The sequence below is a fragment of the Ambystoma mexicanum genome, chromosome 6q, assembly GCF_040938575.1.
Source record: "Ambystoma mexicanum isolate Mex_15411 chromosome 6q, UKY_AmexF1_1, whole genome shotgun sequence".
Taxonomy (NCBI): domain Eukaryota; kingdom Metazoa; phylum Chordata; class Amphibia; order Caudata; family Ambystomatidae; genus Ambystoma; species Ambystoma mexicanum.
Genome location: NC_090937.1, coordinates 1,285,957,174 through 1,285,976,003, shown reverse-complemented (window position 1 = coordinate 1,285,976,003; position 18,830 = coordinate 1,285,957,174).

Sequence of the window (18,830 nt, the reverse complement as noted above, 5' to 3'; positions counted from 1 at the left end):
CTGAAGCGACTTTCGGACTGACAAGGAGGAGGAAGACTGGAGGGTCCTGCACTGCCCAGGGAAGAAACCAGCAGCAGAGCAAAGCGACGAATAAAAGGTGAGCTCCTTAAAACCCAAACAGGGTCTGGTCCTCCTGGCTTTCCGGTTTACTGCAGCGATGCACAGCAAATTCAACCAGGAGAGGGAGGCCTTGCTTGGAGTTTGGGCGATTCGGACCCGCAGCAGGGCTTCACCAGGAGGTTCAGTAGTTGCAGTAGTCCTCTACCTTCAGCTTCTCTTTGGTTCTCTCGATCCAGTGGCGACTCTTCCTTCCAAGTCCCAGATCCTGCTTTTAACCAGTTTTCCCCCTTTCACACAGCCTGGCTGTCAATCACACAGCAGAGTGGCTGCCCTGGCAGGACAGCCACCTAGCCAATCAAACTAGAGTGCAACTTGGGTTTCCAAGGAGACCCTGTGCAGGGGGCCTCAAACCCCTCCCTCACATCCTGTCCACCCAGACAATCAGGTGCCTAAGGATGGCTTCTGTGCAGAATGCCGCCAAAGGACGGTGAACAAAGGAACCAAACCTGGTTTGGCGCGCAGAGTAAAACACGAGAAAGACCTTTACAAAAAGAAATGGTGAATACACCCAACTGGAACCAAATAAAATTAAAAGGGGTCCAGCAGATTAAAGTTTGAGGCTACCACCATAGCCTCTAACAGTACTGAGGCTATTTTCATAGCTCACGGTAAAATAAAAATGGTAGATACCACTGGTCCCAGCCAAAACTTTGAGAAAGGGTGAAATGTTCCATGAGAAACAGACAAAAAGGGATAACTATTAACTCTTCCAGTACTCTACTGGAAGATAGGTTGTACTGGGTTTGTTATTTGACAATGGCAACTTTACATGTTCTGAGATACAGTAGTCAGTCCCAGAAAATGGTGTTTAAAGTGGGAAGTCTAAAAGACAACCCTGTTTCACTGCACTAAAGGTGCTGTGTGACACACAGTAAAAACACAATAATGTAAAACACACATCAAAACAAATGTAAGAGTGGGAAAAAAGGCTCACATTCTTACCGGGTGAAATGTTTAAATCCTAGAAATCCCTCAGCAGGTAAGGGAAATTAGGCATTCTGGAGAATTCTTCCTAACACTCGCCCCCTCGCCCCAAACTAAGGGACAGGAGGATCTAAGCCCCGCCAGGATAGATCTGATATGATATGATATGGCATTTGTAACGCGCCTATACACAAGTGTTTCAAGGTGCGACGAGGCGGGGGGAACATGGGGAGACAGACAACGATCCTACTAGGCCAGGTATCATTCAGATTGCGCAAGTGCAGGGGTAGAGGGGAAGGGAAAAGTGCAGGGGGAAAGGGAGAGGGGAAAAGTGCAGTACAGGCTTAGTAGAATACAAGATAAATAATAAGGGCCAGCTGGTGGCAAGTGCAAGGTAAGTGCAGACAAGTGCTGGGAGGAGGGGCTGTAGGGATACAGAGACAGTCCCGCAGTGCAGGGATTGCCAGGGAGGCAGTGCAGGGAAGAGTGGCTGGGCCAAGGACCGAGAACTGTGAGTGGCCCAGTTGCAGATTCGTGCAGTTTCAGTGATTTTAGCAGGGGAGAGCGGGAGAGAAAGCAGAGGCAAAGAGGAAGGTTTGAGGTGCTTCCGGAACCGGAGATGGTTCTCCTCAAGTTTCAGGGAGGCAGGAAGGCTGTTCCAGAGGGAAGCCCCTGCTGAGGAGAGAGATCTACCCCCAACTCGTTGCTTGGAGAAGCAGCTGACCCTGAGGGAGTTGGAGGCAGATGAGCGAAGAGCTTGAGAAGGAAGATATTTAGGAAGAGAGAGTTGAAGGTATTTTGGCCCAAGGCCCCAGAAGGCCTTGTGGACAATGCAGAGGGTTTTGAACTTAATCCTCGCAGTCACTGGGAGCCAGTGTAGTGATTTCAGTCCTGGAGAGATAGGGTCCCTGAGCTCGAGGCCAAGGACAAGCCCCGCAGTCATGTTCTGGATGAGTTGCAAAGGGCAGAGAGTAGAGGCAGGCAGATTTAGATAGAGGCTGTTACAGTAGTCCAGCTTCGGGGGAAGCAGGGCTCTAGAGACAGTGAGCTTCTGGGGGAAGGAGAGGAAAGGAAGGATACCTCTGAGGAGGTGTAGCTGGTAGTGTGACTTCTTAGAGACGTCAGATATGTGAGGAGAGAAAGAGACTGTGGGGTCGAAGATGACCCCAAGGTTTTTTGCCTTGCAGGTAGGAGCAGGAAGAGGGCCAAGAGAGGCCAGCCAGAGAGCTGCAGGGAAGGTGGGAGTGGGTGTGCCGATGAGTAGAATCTCAGTCTTACTGGCATTAAGGCAGAGGTCGTTGGCGGCACACCATTCATGGATAGCGAGAAAGACAGTCAGAGATGAGGGAAGGGGAAGAGGAGGCCGAGGGTAGCCTGTTGCAAGTTGGTTAAATGGCCTGCTAAGTACACCAGCAACCTTTTGTAACCCTTGCTAGGAAACTTTTTACCAATTGTTTTCAATTGTAGACTATATGAACTACAAACCTGTTGTGGTACATCTCTATTGTTTAATGTAAAAGGGATCTGTTCTAACAGTCCCTCAGAAGGGGTAACAACCTCTGAACCTACAATAAGCTATTTCAAGGAGTCCTTAGAGAGGAATCCCTTAGATCTAGAGGGGTCTCCATGGTTCCTCACCACCTCTCTAACAAGAGCAGGTTGGGTCTCAGGTATCTTGGTTAAGGGGCTGTGGTCAAGCAAGGTACATGCTTCCACTTCCTCTGAGATCTGACCTTACCTATTTTAGAGGTTTCCGTCCTAATACTAGGATTTACATTGGAGTCTTCAGTAGAAGCTCCAATAGTCTTAAGGGGTTTAGCCTTAGACCTCTTTTTCCTGGTGTTCCACCAGCTTTGAGAATTACCAGTTCTCATAGGACTAGAGAGAGGTCCAATGTGTCTATAACCTCTTCCTCATAAGCAGGGGGAGCCAACAACTTTACAATTGGATGGGCAATTATGGAGCTTGGTTGGGGCTCCCATTTCCCTACTATACTAGCCTCAGATTTGCCTGGGTTAGAGGTCAACTTACTAACACCAGGGCTTGTAGTGGGGTTCTCTGTAGAGGTTCCCACAGGCTCAGAGTGTTCTCTTAAGGTTGCCTCTCTAGCCAATTTGGTTTGGTTCTGTTTTCTCTCACTGGGAGGCCTCGGGGTACTGGATACTACTCGTAGAGCTTTTAAATCATTCCCCAAAAGGACCCTCCCAGGCACCATATTCTGGACACTGACAGGGATCCTCACTATCATATTATTACACTGAATGAGAGCTGGCAGAATTGGGACCAACTGGACAGGGCTTCCAGAGAATTTAGTGGGAACTTTGGGTGCCTTAGCGACATCCTCAGCTTTCATCCACTACTGTTCTGCTGGCCCCAGTGTCTCTCCTGGCAGGTGTATCCTGGCCATTGAGAAGAACACTGTCCATATAATACCCTTTAGAGTTTTCTGGAATGGAGTTGTACATATCCATATTTTGTTTCTCATCCAGACCCATGTACTCTAAGGATACAGTTGCCTGAAGACCCAAGGGTGCTTCAGCAAATAGTTGAATGTGGGCACTCACCATTTGTACTTATTCCTCTGGGAAGAAGGCTAAGGATGCAGTGCTGATCCCTGCAGGTTTACCCTTACATCTGGGATTTCCTTTTCACATGGTCAGTTGACCCACAAACATAGCATTTACCAAATGCTCTCTGGAATGGGGGTTTCTGCTGACCTCCATCTGGTTGGGCACCAGAGGATTCACTAGTCCTATTTGGTTTCCCATGTGGCTTTCCCTGGTTATGGTTGGGGGCCTCTTCTGGATTGGAGGTATTACAATACTCCTTGTTATCTTTCTTTGGCTGCTTTCCCTCATCCTTCTTCTGAGTTGCCTCAGAATCATTGTGAGTAGTCCTGTTGGCAACCCACAAGTCAGCAGCCTTAGCTAACTTCTTTGGATCTATCTCCTTAGAATCAGCCAAGTGCTGTCTGAGCTCAGGAGAGCAGGCATCATAAATTAACTCCAACATAACAAGACTTGTCATACCTTCATAAGTGTTAACTCCGTAACCCTTAACCCAACCATTTAAGTTTTTCAAACATTCACATACCCAGGTAGCCCAAGAGGTACCATCATGCTTTCTGAGGGTCCTAAACCTCTTAAGGTACTGGGAAGGGGTCTTCCCAAATCTAGCACTTAAAGCTAGCTTCACACACTCATAATCCATCCTATCCACCTCCCCCAACTCCATCACAACATCAGATGCAACAGTGGGTAGCCTAGAGAAGAGCCAAGGAAGCAACTGATTCCCTGTAATGTCTTGAATCCCATGGTTATACTCAAACATTGCCAACCAATCCAAAATATCAAGCTTAGCCTCATACATACCCACAATTTCTTTAGGCATGCATGGTCTCTTAGGACTGGAAGACCTAGAAGACTCTGGGAGAGAAGCATTCTCAATAGACAACTTTTTCATTTCTAAGGCATGGTTCATCTCCATTTCTCTGAGTTTATGTTCTTGATGCTTTTGTTCAGTTTGAGCATTAATACGTTTGAATTCCAATTCAAACCTCATCTTTTCTACAGCAATGAATTCAGGACTCAGTGTAGGACCTGTAGGGGTCCCAGTGGACAAAGGTTGAGGTTGCTGACCAAGCAGAGGAGCAATAGGGCCTACACTGTGAGACACATCTGCCTCATCAAACTCATCCATAATAATTGACACATTATCATCCTCATTATTTTCCACATTTGCTGGAGGGTTAGGTATTTCAGAACCACTCTCCAGACTGTGGGCCTCATTACGAGTTTACCGACATTGAGCAAATACTGTGTCCGTGTAGTACAGAGCCTGCTAATAGAGGGCTATTACGAGTACGCGTGCACGAGCTTTGCGCCATGCCGGTAACGACCAAAAAATGGCCCTTAGCGGCATCATGGAAAGGGCACACAGCACTGCCGGCATCAACTGAAACGGCATTAGCCGTCACCGCTATCAGCGGTGACCATAAATAAGCGGAACCGGAAGTAGCGTCATCGCACAGGAACGGGAAAGAGCACGGCAGCCATCTTTCAAAACACAATCCATTGCCAACCTCAGCACCCAGAACCTGGAGCATATTGCTGAGTACATACATCAACCTCCCACAACTATATCATGCCCAAGCAAGTTACAAAAGGCGCCTCCCGCCAGCGCAAGGAGCGCTTTAATGAGGATGAACTGACCATGCTGGCTGAGACCCTGACAATGCCGATGTTGTATTCGCAAACAGCCTCAAGAGGGAGGCAGTGATCAAGAAAAAGGAAATCTGGGAACTTTTCGCCAAAAGAGACAGCGCGGTAGGCAACACCCCCGCACAACAAAGGATGTCCATAAGAGATGGGATGACCTGCGCCTGCGAGTCAAGAAAATCCTGTCCGCAAACAGGAGTCAGGCCATGGCTACTGGTGGAGGACCAAGCTCGCCAATAAAGCTGAGCCGGTGGGAGGAGATCTGTGCCAGCACCATTGGCATAGAGGCCTTCGAAGGCGTGGGTGATATGGAGCGTGGCACCATCTCATTGGCGGAACGAGGTGAGTGTCTTAAGAAAATACTGTAATGCAAAGTCTGATGATAGTCCACCAATTTGTCTGTCTAAAGAGGCAAGGCATGGCCCAATACATACACATTCCCAGCCTAGTTGTCGTCCGCAGCACAGACACATGCACATGCATGCAGCATGGCAATGCCATACCTGACACACACCACCCAAATATGAAAATGGCATAAGTCACACTGCACGCAGGCCACAACAGAAATGCATGTCACATAGCATACGCCCCCCCAACATGAGTGACCCAGACGGATGCCTGCATGATCCACCCATATAGCAAGCAACGCCGCTCGGACATGCAGCCACCAGGTGCAGGGAGGGGCAGGATGTAGACGGGGCAGCCTGATGAAGGCAATAGACAATTGCTTGGACACCATGTGTGGGGGAGTTGTGGGGGGAGGGGAGTGAGGGTGTGTGAGGAAGTTGTGGGAGGAGGTGGGGGGGGGTGAGGGTGTGTGGGGGAGTTGTGGGGGGAGGGGGAGGAGGGAGAGGGTGTGTGGGGGAGTTGTGGGGCGAGGGGGAAGAGGGTGTGTGTGGTAGAGGGTTTGAGCACGTTAATCTTTTTTGGAAAGTTAAATACACCCGTTGTGTGAAAATAAAATCTTGAGTGGACATTCCTTATTGCATATGTGTCATTTATTCATATACAGTGCATGGTGTACATGTACTCCCACACCCAGTGCCCCCTGTCCAACTTTCATGTCAGCCATGTGTGTTAGAGATATTGTGCAATCACTGACTGACACACAGCACGTCCCTCCTGTGCATTGGCACCGCAATGATGTGCAGCCACATCTTCTTCATCCCCTTCATCATCACCAGGTGATTGCAGTTCAATGTCAGGGGGCAGGGGCACGTTCCATCGGATACACATGTTGTGCAGCATGACACATGCCATGATGATCTTGGTCACCTTCTCATGCCTGTAGAGGAGTGCCCCACCCGACCGGCTAAGGCAGCGAAACCGTGCCTTCCAAGGCCAAAGGTCTGTTCGATGACCACACGGGTACGGGTACGGGTATGGGAACCATTGTAGTCCTCCTCGTGCCTGTTCTGTGGGTTTCGGACAGGGGTGAGGAGCCATGGCCTCAAGGGATAGCCACTATCACCTGCATGAGAGGCAATAAAAGGTATATGTCAGTCGATTCATGATGGACAGCTGTACTAGTCACACAGGCCTGCAGATTATCGTTGGTCACATGCACATGTCCCTGGTTGTATGCACACCATTTTCATGCCCTCAATGTGTTCTGTGCCATAGACTTATCGTATGGGTTGCATCTCCAAGTTGATACACGGTGTACACTGCCTTGATGTTGCTCATGCATTGTGGGCGCATACCGCTGTGTTTGTGACAAATTTGTTATGTGTAGTGTTCTGTCTGATTTTCTAACTGGTAGCGTTGGCAGCAGGCTTTGCAATATTAGGCATTACGCGCTGATTAGTATGATGGTGCCATGCTGCACTTCTGTGCTGGTGGCGGCCCTGTGACAAGCCATGGATTCCCTTGGTGATTTTGTTCAGAGCACTCCCATGGATGCTTGTCCTGTGTAGTGATTTGCTGCAGCCATTTACATAGTGAATATTCACAGCATGTTCCTGGATTGTGTTACAGAGGATGAGGTACGATGATGGGTGGTGGACATGTTGTCGGATGTGGGGTGTTTTTAAGTTTGGCATGTTGTTATAGGTGTCCAGCTTACTTCATTGCTATGGGATTTTGTTGTCATGTTCAGTTAGGGATGCTTTGGGGCACAGTGTTTTGTGATGTGCACATTGTGCTGTCACATCAACAATGACCCCATGGTGGTGTGTGCATCTATCCCCCCATTTCACTGCCATGTGCCTGTCATGCAACTTACCAAGCAGCCAGGCATGTCGTCCTGCATGAAGACTGATAACGTAGAGTTCCGCAGGACCATTGAGTCATGTGTTGATCGAGGATATTGGGCACAACAATGTGTGACGATCTTGCTGGCGTCACATACCACCTGCACATTGATGGAGTGGTATTGCTTGCAGTTGCGGTACACCAACTCCATGGCATGCGGGACCACCAACTCCACGTGGGTGCAGTCGAGGGCACCTATACAATTTGGTATGCCTGCCAGTGCATGGAAGCCAACATTTGTGTCAAAATTCTCCTGGGGAGTCTGTTGTAGGGATATGTGGGCCCTTGTGTGCTTCAGGAGGGCATCCAGCACTTGGTTCAGCATGCAAGAAAATAAGGGTTGAGATGTACCATGCATGTGCCCCACTGTGTGCTGGTAGGTGCCTATGGCAAGGAAGTGGAGCACCGACACTACCTTCAGTAGAGGGGAGATGGCGGTGCGTATTTCAATGAGGCTGACAATGTCATTGTGTATCATGTCCACGATGGTGGTGATGGTGTCCCGGTCCAGACAGTGCAGGGTGTGAATCTGCTTAGGGATTAGGTTGAATGGACTGGCTCTGATGCGAGGGATTGGGGGCTGCCTGCGTGGTACCACTGGCTGCACTGGTGGGGCATGCTGGGCCTGTCTCACCCTCCTTCTCCTCCTGCGTCTCCTCTGTGGTGCCTGCTGTTGTTGTTGTTGTTGGTGGTGGTGTTCCAATGCAAGCATGTCCTCCGTCCCCAGTATTGCTACTACTAGTGGAATCATTTTGGTGTGGGAAGGGGTGTGGTGTGTGGGTGTGCTCCTTTTGTGCTGGCCCAGACTCCATTGCCTCTACCTGTGCTGAATGTGTGCACCTGTGGCAGTTGGGAACACTGCACATAGCAGTTTACGGGTGCTTTGCGATGCCGGTATTGCTGGCATGCCGGTATCCCCTATTAGTGCCTTCATGATGCCGGTATTTGCATGTCCGCTTTACTTGTGATGTCCTCCTGTTAGAAGCATCCCGGTATTGCCAGCCTGAAGGCCCGCGTGCCCGCATCCTTGCCGCTATCAGCGGCACCGTTATTAGCAGTGCCCCTAATACTGGGTTCTTAAGTCAGAATAGCCCGGAGCGGTATGCGATGCCGGTAATACTTTACCGGCATCGTTTTTCCATTACCTCCAACCTCGTAATGACCCCCTTTGTTTCTCTAACAACCTTTCAATTAATTCAAACATTTTGCCTTTAACAGAGAGATTCCTTTCTCTACACAGATTTGTTCAGATAATCCACAGTGTATCTAAGGAGGGTCTCCTGACTGTAGCTTTCCATATCAGACATGATTAAAATGTGCTTTTAGTGGTGTTTAGCCTTGTGGTTAGTTGATCCAAGGTAATAGCAGCACTATAAGTGCAATCACAATACTTTATCCTCACCATTGTACACCAGTGTTAGGCTGAATCATATGCAGTACCCTTTGGGAACAGCACACACAATTAAGACTACAAGTGCAAGTACAAATTCACCTTTGGTACAAGCCTGTACTACACAGTAAAGTGGGAGCGATGGCTGAGCAGCCAGACTTATCTCAAGAGTAAAGTGAGCAGTATCAGAAGTTACATAAAGGACAGCAATAACTATGGTTCAAGCAAACAAAGATTCAAGGTTTCTGAGTAAAAGAATATACATTTATTTACACCATCAGTTATAAAACAGTTCACAAATATAAAGCAGCAGAAAATCACAATCTTAATACACTACACACCAGCCAATCAATTCTGGACAAGTTAGGCTCAAAATGAAGTGTGAGCAAAATGGTATTCCAGCAATTTAAAAAGGGAGGGAAAGACAAGGTTATTCAAAATCAAGCAGCACCAACAAGTAGGCAGGGCAATCTAGAAAAGACTTACTACAACTAAGATTCAAATCAATAGGCATGGGCCAATGCTAATAGTTCAGAGTCTTTGCAGAGGATCACACAGCTCAGAGAAGTCTGCGGTTAAGTCTTTGCCAAGAGATCGAAACGAAGTTGGTTGGAAGAAAAGTTATTTGAAAGAGTAGGGAAAGACAAGCCCTCGGATTAGCGAAAGATTTAAAACACTTTCACCACGATCGGACGGAACGAACGACCGGATTTGAACAGTACCTTAGTAAAAGAAGAATGGTGTAGCTGAGGAAGAAGTTCCTGGCAGGCCCTGCAGGCTTACGGTTCCTGAAGCGACTGTCGGACTGACAAGAAGGAGGAAGACTGGAGTGTCCTGCACTGTCCAGGGAAGAAACCAGCAGCAGAGCAAAGCGACGAATAAAAGGTGTGCTCCTTAAAACCCAAACAGGGTCTGGTCGTCCTGGCTATCCGGTTTACTGCAGCGATGCACAGCAAATTCGACCAGGAGAGGGAGACCTTGCTTGGTGTTTGGCGAACTGGTTAGTCCCACCAGCTCAAGGGGAGAAGATACCTTGCAGATCTTCCCTGTCATTGAAGTTTCAGGGGATTCGGACCCACAGCAGGGCTTCACCGGGAGGTCCAGTAGTTGCAGTAGTCCTCTTCCTTCAGCTTCTCTTCGGTTCTCTCGATCTAGTGGCGACTCTGCCTTCAAAGTGCCAGAGACCTGCTTTTAAGCAGTTTTCCCCCTTCACACAGCCTGGCTGTCAATCACTACGGGGTGGCTGTCCTGGCAGGACAGCCACCTAGCCAATCAAACTAGAGTGCGACTTTTGCCTCCAAGGAGACCCTGTGCAGGATGCCTCAATCCCCTCCCTCACATCCTGTCCACCCAGACATTCAGACGCCTAAGGATGGCTTCTGTGCAGAAGCCCGCTAAAGGACGGCAAACAAAGGAACCAAACCAGGTTTGGCTCGCAGAGCAAAACACGAGACAGACCTTTACAAAAAGAAATGGCGATTAAACCCAACTGGAACCAAATACAATTTAAAAGGTCCAGCGGATTAAAGTTTGAGGCTACCACCATAGCCTCTAACAGTACCAAGACTATTTTCATAGCTCGCAGTAAAATAAAAATAGTAGATACCACTGCCACCAGCCAAATCTTAGAGAAAGGGTAATGAAATAATGTTCCATGAGAAACAGACAAAAAGGGAAAACTATTAACCCTTTCCAGTACTCTATTGGAAGATAGGTTGTACTGGGTATGTGATTTTAAAAAGACTAGTAAAGTCGAGGGGGGGGCGCTGTTGCACAACAAGATGGCCGCCTAAGAGTGGAGCTCCTCTCCGGCATATTATCCTTTTAAAATTATATCCTTTATCTGTCTTCTTCTGCGCTACCAGACCAGTGGTATCGATCATTGCAGCTATCCTGCATCCACCGTAAAATCAGACAGATACGAACTGGGTCGCAGATAGGAGGCCCCGGGCCGCTCCTCAGCTCTGGAGAAACCAACGCGTGTGCCGCGGCTCCTGGTGAAGCGTGGGCCCTGCTGTGGGCAGGTCCGGCCCTGCGGGTGGAGCGGACAGCGAATGGAGACACCCGTGACCCGGACTGCCACGAGTGCCACCTGAGAGGGGACAACTCTCTGGTAGGAGAAGCGCCTTGCGTGTGTCTTGAATTGCATGCGGCCAGCCCTGTCCTCCCGGCCAGGCCCGGCTCTGGAGGCATCCTGTTTCCCTTGCACGGCCCCGGGCGGTGCTGATCGGGTGGAACCCCTGCTGCTGGTCACGGACGCCATCATAAAAAAAGGAAAAAAAAAACGAAATGAAAAAGCAAACGTGCCGTCCCTGTCGCTAATCCTGTGGTCAGCTGAGAACGCGACAGCGCGGGGCACCAGCGCCAGCACGCGTAGTACATGCCTGCTGTGGACGGCTGCTGCGGGCAAACGAGGGAAACAGGCACGATTGTAGGGACATTGTGTACGACTCTGCTGGATGCGTGCACGGGGGTCCACGAAGGGAAGCTCCTGTTGAATTAAAGGCTGTCCACGCTACAACGCTTACCTCACGTGCTAGATCTTCCTTAGACCTAGGGTCGGCAGCACCCTTGTAACACATCACGGCTTGGGGACTAACTACTACATCAGGCCCACTCACAGACCGAGGCGAACCAGCCCTCAGTGACCACCCACGATCCTTACAACAACTGTTATAAACAAGTGGACACCCGCGTGATGCCTGGAAAAAACGCGGTGAAAGGCAGGAGGACCGGGCCGATGGATTCCTTCACGAACTCACAAGCACCCTCAGAGGCCTTGGGCCCATCCACAACATCTGACCTTCCTGCTACAGAGGACTCCAAGTTCGAACATCTTCTGACGACGGTCCAAAACGGATTCCTGGCAATAAATGTCAAATTAGACGATATTGTCTCCACAATAGGCTCCCTCAAAGCCAGGGTAGATAAGGAAAGTGCCAGAATCGCGGATGCCGAAAACAGAATAAGTACAAACGAAGAATCGATCCACCAAAACACTCATGACATTACTGTCTTGAAAAGCGTAATGAACAAACTCCGTAATAAGTGTGATGATTTGGAGTCGAGGTTGAGAAGGAACAATATATGCATTGTCGGCTTAGCAGAATCCTTTTGCAAAGGCCCGATGGAGACTCAAATCGAAACCCTCTTGAGGACCCTCCTTGGCTCTGACTCCTTTTCTCCTCAATTCTTGGTCGAACGAGCACATCACACCCTGGCCCCACTGCCCAAACCGGGCCCCCCCCGCACGATGGTGGCAAAGCTTCTAAATTACAGAGACGCAGTTTTGAGGCTGGCAAGAGAAAAGGGCCCTTTGAGACACGGCAATGACAACATACACATATATCCGGACTTCTCCGCGGGAGTCCAAACCCAGAGACGTTCCTATGAATCCATCAAACGTCAGCTGCGGGTGAGACAGGTCCCATATGCTCTATTGTTTCCAGCAAAGCTACGCATACAACACGGCGGACATGCACACTTCTTTGATTCCCCGGCAGCTGCATTGGCCTATGTGGAATCCGCCATTCCCCTACCTCCTGGAAGAAACAAACCTGATCAAAATCTCCTTCAGCAGCCGGTATAGATATCGTCATGGCATACAGTCCGACCGCAGCAATTAACCACCTCCTTTCTTCAGCAAGACGCTCATTCTTGTTTCACCAGAGATAGGCAGAACTGTTCTTTTAATTGTGCTTCTTATCATTCTCCAATAATAAAGACAGCCGGATGAGATGCGCTCGGCTATGAAAGCGGTGTTGCAGCACTCGTCCCCCTCCACGAGTGAAACCACAGGGTTTTAAATGGGGTTCATCATCAAGTTGGGCCAGATGGTGTGGGTCGGGGTGGGTACTGGGAACTTGGGTCTGTTTCATAGGCCAGATGTATGGTCTTTCAAGTCGAAAGCCCCAGTTGGGCAATTTGGGAAGCAGTTAACTGTTGTGTTTAATGTTAAAAATGCAGTCACAGAGTCATGCGCTGATCCCCCCATAATGACACCCCTTCCTCCTAAGATTGTCTTTAACCCATTGACATGGCACAGAGACCCCACTCCTCCAGCGGGTTGACACTTAAGCTGTTAACTTGGAACATCCAAGGTCTGAACAATAGGGCATAATCCAGTAAAGTGGGGGCATACATCAACAGGCACCGCCCGCACATAGTAATGCTTCAGGAGACCCATGCACTGCGGGGGACTAATGAAAAGGTCTTGAAACAATGGGGTAACAATAGGTATTATACCGAATTATCTCGTCACAGAACAGAGGTGACCTCACTTTAATAAAACCTTCACTTGGGTTCGCCTCCGAAAAAAGTAAAACCGACCCTTTGGGTAGATACGTAGTGGTGTGGGGCACGGTGGCGGGGGAAAAATTGGTACTGGTCTACTCCTATGGTCCAAATACAGACGACCCCGAATTTTACACTCATCTCCTCAACGAAATCGACACAACAATTGATACATGGGTGCTGTGGGGTGGAGACTTTAATACTATCCTAGATGTACGATTGGACAGGTCCTCCAGTCGAGAAAGGACACTCACCAGATCCGCCAATACCATACATCAGGCCCTACTGGACACGGTGCTGACCGATGCCAGGAGAGGGGTGCACCCTACAGACCGTCAATACACTTTCTATTCGTCAGCCCACGACTCTGAATCCAGGATAGACTACTGGTTCATATCCGTTCCCCTGCTGAGCTCCGTGGTGAAATACTCCCCCGTACACTCTCTGACCATTCCCCAGTTACGCTTGAGATATCGCTCCAGAATATTAAACGACCGACTCCGTGCTGGAGAATGCCTCCAAATATCCTTAAGGACCCTAACGTGGTTGAATCATTGCAAATTGAGATGGAGGAATTCTTTCAGTTGAACACGGGGTCGGTGGGGGAATGGGCTACGGTGTGGGAAACTTTTAAGGTCTGGGTGAGGGGTAATCTTATGTCTAATACTACTGGCCTCCTGAAAAGTGTCAGATCCAACCTGAACAAGACCGAAACACACCTGAAAACCCTTGAAAAAGATTATAGTGTAACACACAACAAGACCACGTTGGCCGATTTCAATGCACACCTCCTTAGATTCAATGAGCTAGCAATCCAAGAACTACAATACATGGCCACTCCGACTAGGGCCCGTAGATACGGTGAAGGAAATAGAGCAGGAAACCACTTGGCACGTATATTACGAAATGAACACAATCATGCCTGCATCACTAGCATCATGACAGACAACGGTGATCCCATGCACACAGAGGAAGAAATCAACGCTGAATTTGCTAAATATTACACCAGCCTATACGCAAACCATGATACACGGAGTCAGGTAGACATTGAAACATACTTGAATGAGATCGACCTCCCTAGACTCACACCTGAGGACAATCTTGCCCTTGAACAAGAAATAACCAAGGAGGAAATCGCTGAGGCAATTAAGTCACTGGCAGCTGGAAAAACCCCAGGTCCTGATGGCCTAAACTCCAACCTCTACAAAATATACACAGCAATACTATCCCCTATATTAACTCACGTATGGGAGGAAGCCTTGAGCTCCGGCTCCCTCCCAGAGTCAATAACTGATGCAGTCATAACAGTCCTACTGAAGCCTAGACGTCCGGGCCATGACCGCTCGTCCTATCGCCCACTCTCCCTTATAAATACAGATGCCAAGATATACGCGAAAGTACTCGCAAACAGACTTCTCCCTAAAATTACTACCCTAATACACCCTGATCAATATGGCTTCATCCCGACGAGATCCACTGCCCTAAACCTGCGCAGACTGTTCGGTATTATGGCACAGATCAAACCCGACGCACAGGCAGTAGCCATATCGTTGGACGCCAAGAAGGCGTTTGATTCCGTCTCATGGACATACATGTTTGAGGTCCTCGAAAAATTCGGCTTTGGCCCATACTTCACACACTGCATCAGGCTGCTCTACACCTCTCCCAAAGCTAGGGTCCTAACAAACCGTACCCTCTCTACCCATTTTACTTTACATCGTGGCACCAGACAGGGTTACCCCTTCTCCCCATCCTGTTTGCACTCACTATCGAACCAATGGCGGTTGCAAGCAGAAGAGAACAAGAATTGAGGGGCATCAAGTTGACCGGCAGCTACCAATCTATCTCATTATATGCAGACAATGCCTTACTGTATATACGTAAACCGGAGGACAACTTGGAACCCATACTGGCAGTAATACAGGACTTCACCTTACATTCAGGGTACAAAATCAATACGGCCAAATCTGAAATTTTCCCACTGACACAGACTACCATCTGCCCCTCATGCACACATGGTCTAAAATGGTCCCCTGATTACATCAGATACCTGGGGATCCTGGTATCTAGAGACAAACAGTCACTATATGTAGATAACTACGAATCCACATTGCAGACGATCCACACTAAACTCCAAATTTGGACTAGATTGCCCATATCATTGGCTGGTCGGATAGCGGTACTCAAAATGGTAATCCTCCCCAAGCTCCTATATATCTTTAATAATGTCCCGATATGGCCAGGCAAACTTTTTTTTGAAAACTACGGTCCCTGGCAACCACCTTCATTTGGAACGGGGGTGCCAACAGGCTCAAATGGGAAAAACTGGTGGATCCCTACGACACGGGGGGCTTTGCTGTGCACGATTATGAGCTGTATTACCTAGTGTCACAGGCTCAATATGCCAAATACTGGCAGAACCCCACAATAGAAGCACCACATGTCCCCATAGAACGGCACTCGGTCCACCCAACGGACTTGCGATCTATAATCTTCGGGAAATCTTACAAAGACGAATGCAAATATGACCCCGCATCTTGCACAATCGCAGCCTGGGCTGCAATTGGCAGCCGCCTCCACATCGATATCCCCTACGACTCCCAAGCTCCATTATGTAACTTCCCGGGCATCGCCCCCTCGTATGACCCCGGTATACAGAAAGCCTGGATTCTGAACTATGACATCACAATGAAGGCTATGTTCCCTAACGGTAGTTTTGTTACCCCTGAAGACTTGGCTGACACAGTGGGGAGGGGCCAACTAGTCACGTTACAATATCACCGCATGAAGGCAGCGTTCAAGAAACGCTGGCCATCATACCCAGCTGAACCGCCCGAGCACCCCTGCTACCAGGCACTTCATTCACAGCCCGACATAGGTGTCTCCACACTATACAACATAGTCCAAACGCACACGAAATCCTCCAATAATATAAGGACCTCCTGGGAAGAAGACATGGGTATAACAATAGAGGAAGGAACGTGGTCCAGGTACTGCCTCCTTACAAAGAAGGTCTCCCTCAATGCGGGGCTCAGACTCATACAATTCAAAATGCTCAATAAACTTCACTATACCCCAGTCAAAATGGCTAAATTCAAGGAGTCCACAAACACGAACTGCCCCAAATGCAATAACCCTCAAGCTTACTCATACCATATGTACTGGGCCTGCCATGAAATAACTAGATTCTGGAGGGCAGTAGCAAGTATACTGGAAGACATTGCTCAAGTCCCTGCACAACTCAACCCTCAAAAATATCTGTTCGGCGACATAGGAAAACTCCCAGAAAAAAACAGGAGGCTGTTCAACATTGCATGTGTGGTGGCTAAAAAATGTATCTTGCAGAAATGGAAAAGTCCCAACGCCCCTCGTGCAGAACAATACTTAACAACACTGGCATATGTGCACGAATGTGAAGAAACATACATAGGACTGGTCCCCTCTCTGTGTAGACCTAAAGACATGTGGTCAGCATTCAGAACTTACCTTCTCACCACCTCACCAAACTCTGGAGAGTCTGATACCGACTGAACTGTGTGCCTTAACTCCAGCAATATACGTCTAATATCAGAAAATGTAATGTTTTATATATGTAAATGAATGGTAGAAAACAAATTTTATACTATGTATATCCAGTATCATTGGGTGGTTAATGCGTATGTAATGTGAATTGCAACCGAAAAATAAAGTTAAAAAAAAAAAGACTAGTAAAGTCAATGGCAACTTTACATGTTCTGGGAGACAGTATCAGTCCCAGAAAATTGAGTTTAAAGTGTGAAGTCTGAAAAAGACAACCCTCTGTCACTGCACTAAAGGTGCTGTGTGACACATAGTAACAAGATGATGCCTATGGAGTAAGTGAGACTCCACAGTCTACGAACACACAAAAAGGGAAAACACATATCAAAACACATGTAAGAGTGGGAAAAAAGACTCACACTCTTACCAGGTGAAAAGTTTAAATCCTAGAAATCCAGCAAAGCTGCTGAGGTACTCAGCAGGTAAGGAAAATTAGCCATTTTGCAGAATTCTCCCTAACACATACTCAATTGGAAAGTTCTTTTTTTCAATGTTCTTATGGTACTAATAATGTGAACCAGTGAACACAAAAGATACAAAAGACCATAAAAATGATTTAAAACAGACTTCTGGAACCTATAGTTGTATTGATACCAGGTCTGCTGGATTCCTACTCAATATTAACAATTCGAAGTGTAGAAGTAGTAGATCAAGTGGCAAGAGCTCAATTAATCAAATAACCCAGGGTACGCACAAACGTTGCACTATTCCTGGTCATGGTCAGCTGGATTCAGTGACCTTGCTAAATTATGGTCCCTTTCTTCAGGGCTGTCTTCATATTACAAGTTTGTCAGGCATAATTACATGGGATACAAACAGAGATCATAAAGGGAATTTAGGATCATACCTGCTGGCCGTTATATTGTCAACAGTAGCTAGGAAAGTCGTTTGATCAGCACTTAAAGCAAAATGTGCTGTATTTCATTCTTCTGCTATTGTAGATTTCTGCAAAGCCAAAGCTGTGTTCTATCTTAAGACTATAAAGTGTAGACGCGTGCCAGTCGCAGGCCTGATGGCATACTTTTTGTTGTTAAAATAAGTATTTATCTGAGCGTTTTTTTGGTTTTTCTTTTTAAGGACATGCATAACTACTCCCCTTTGGAACATTTAATAGATTTGTGTATATTACTCATCCCAATTTCTGACAGGGCTAATACATGGATTCTCTCCTATCCTTGATGTAAACCAGCTATGTAGCACAACCGCATAGGGAGTAAAAACAATTATATGAATTTTGTTATTTACTGGCATACTGAAGTCAACCCATATGTAACCAATTAGTATGTGGTAGATTTTGCTACTGGGTGAGCATGGCAGTGTCTGAGACATTCATCTACAGGAGGCTGCCAGTAGACATGCAATGTTTGGGCAAGTGGCAAATCAGTACAATATTAACATCAGAATTAATAAAGATTCTCTAACTTAAAAAAAAGATTTAGAACATAACCACACACATATTTGAATGAAGAATGCCATAAGGCCAACACTATGGGCCTCATTAGGAGTTTGTCGATATCCTGGCGGTCATACCGCGAGGATGCCGTCAAAAGGAATTACTGTTACTGCCACTTGGTCTGGCAGAATTAACGCCAGATTACGAGTGCAGGTAAGGGCAGTAAATCCCTTCCATCCCATAGGGCTCCATTGGGGGATTTGCTTGTATTGGCGGCACCGATAATACCAGTGCCAGTAATGCCAGTGATTTATGCTGGTAAGGCGTCCTTCCCAGTTGCTGTTTACCATTTCAGCAAAAGGTAGCTACTTGTCTTTCAACAGAGATTATGCATTGTTACTGGTGAATCATCATCATCGACTGGTTGTCCCATACATCACCTAAGTGCCATATTTGGAGTGCATACAATAAACAGTAAACGTAGTACAAACTATTTATTTCTTACGTATATGGTGTTTTGATTTATCCCATGCTGTTTTGGGTGTTTTCACATAGCAGTGCATCTGAACCACGTTCATCTTCAATGGAAAGCGTTTGTGATAGGCAGTATTTGTCACTTCTGAGCATAAAGTAAGTTACACCTAGGCCCGTTTCAGGTGGC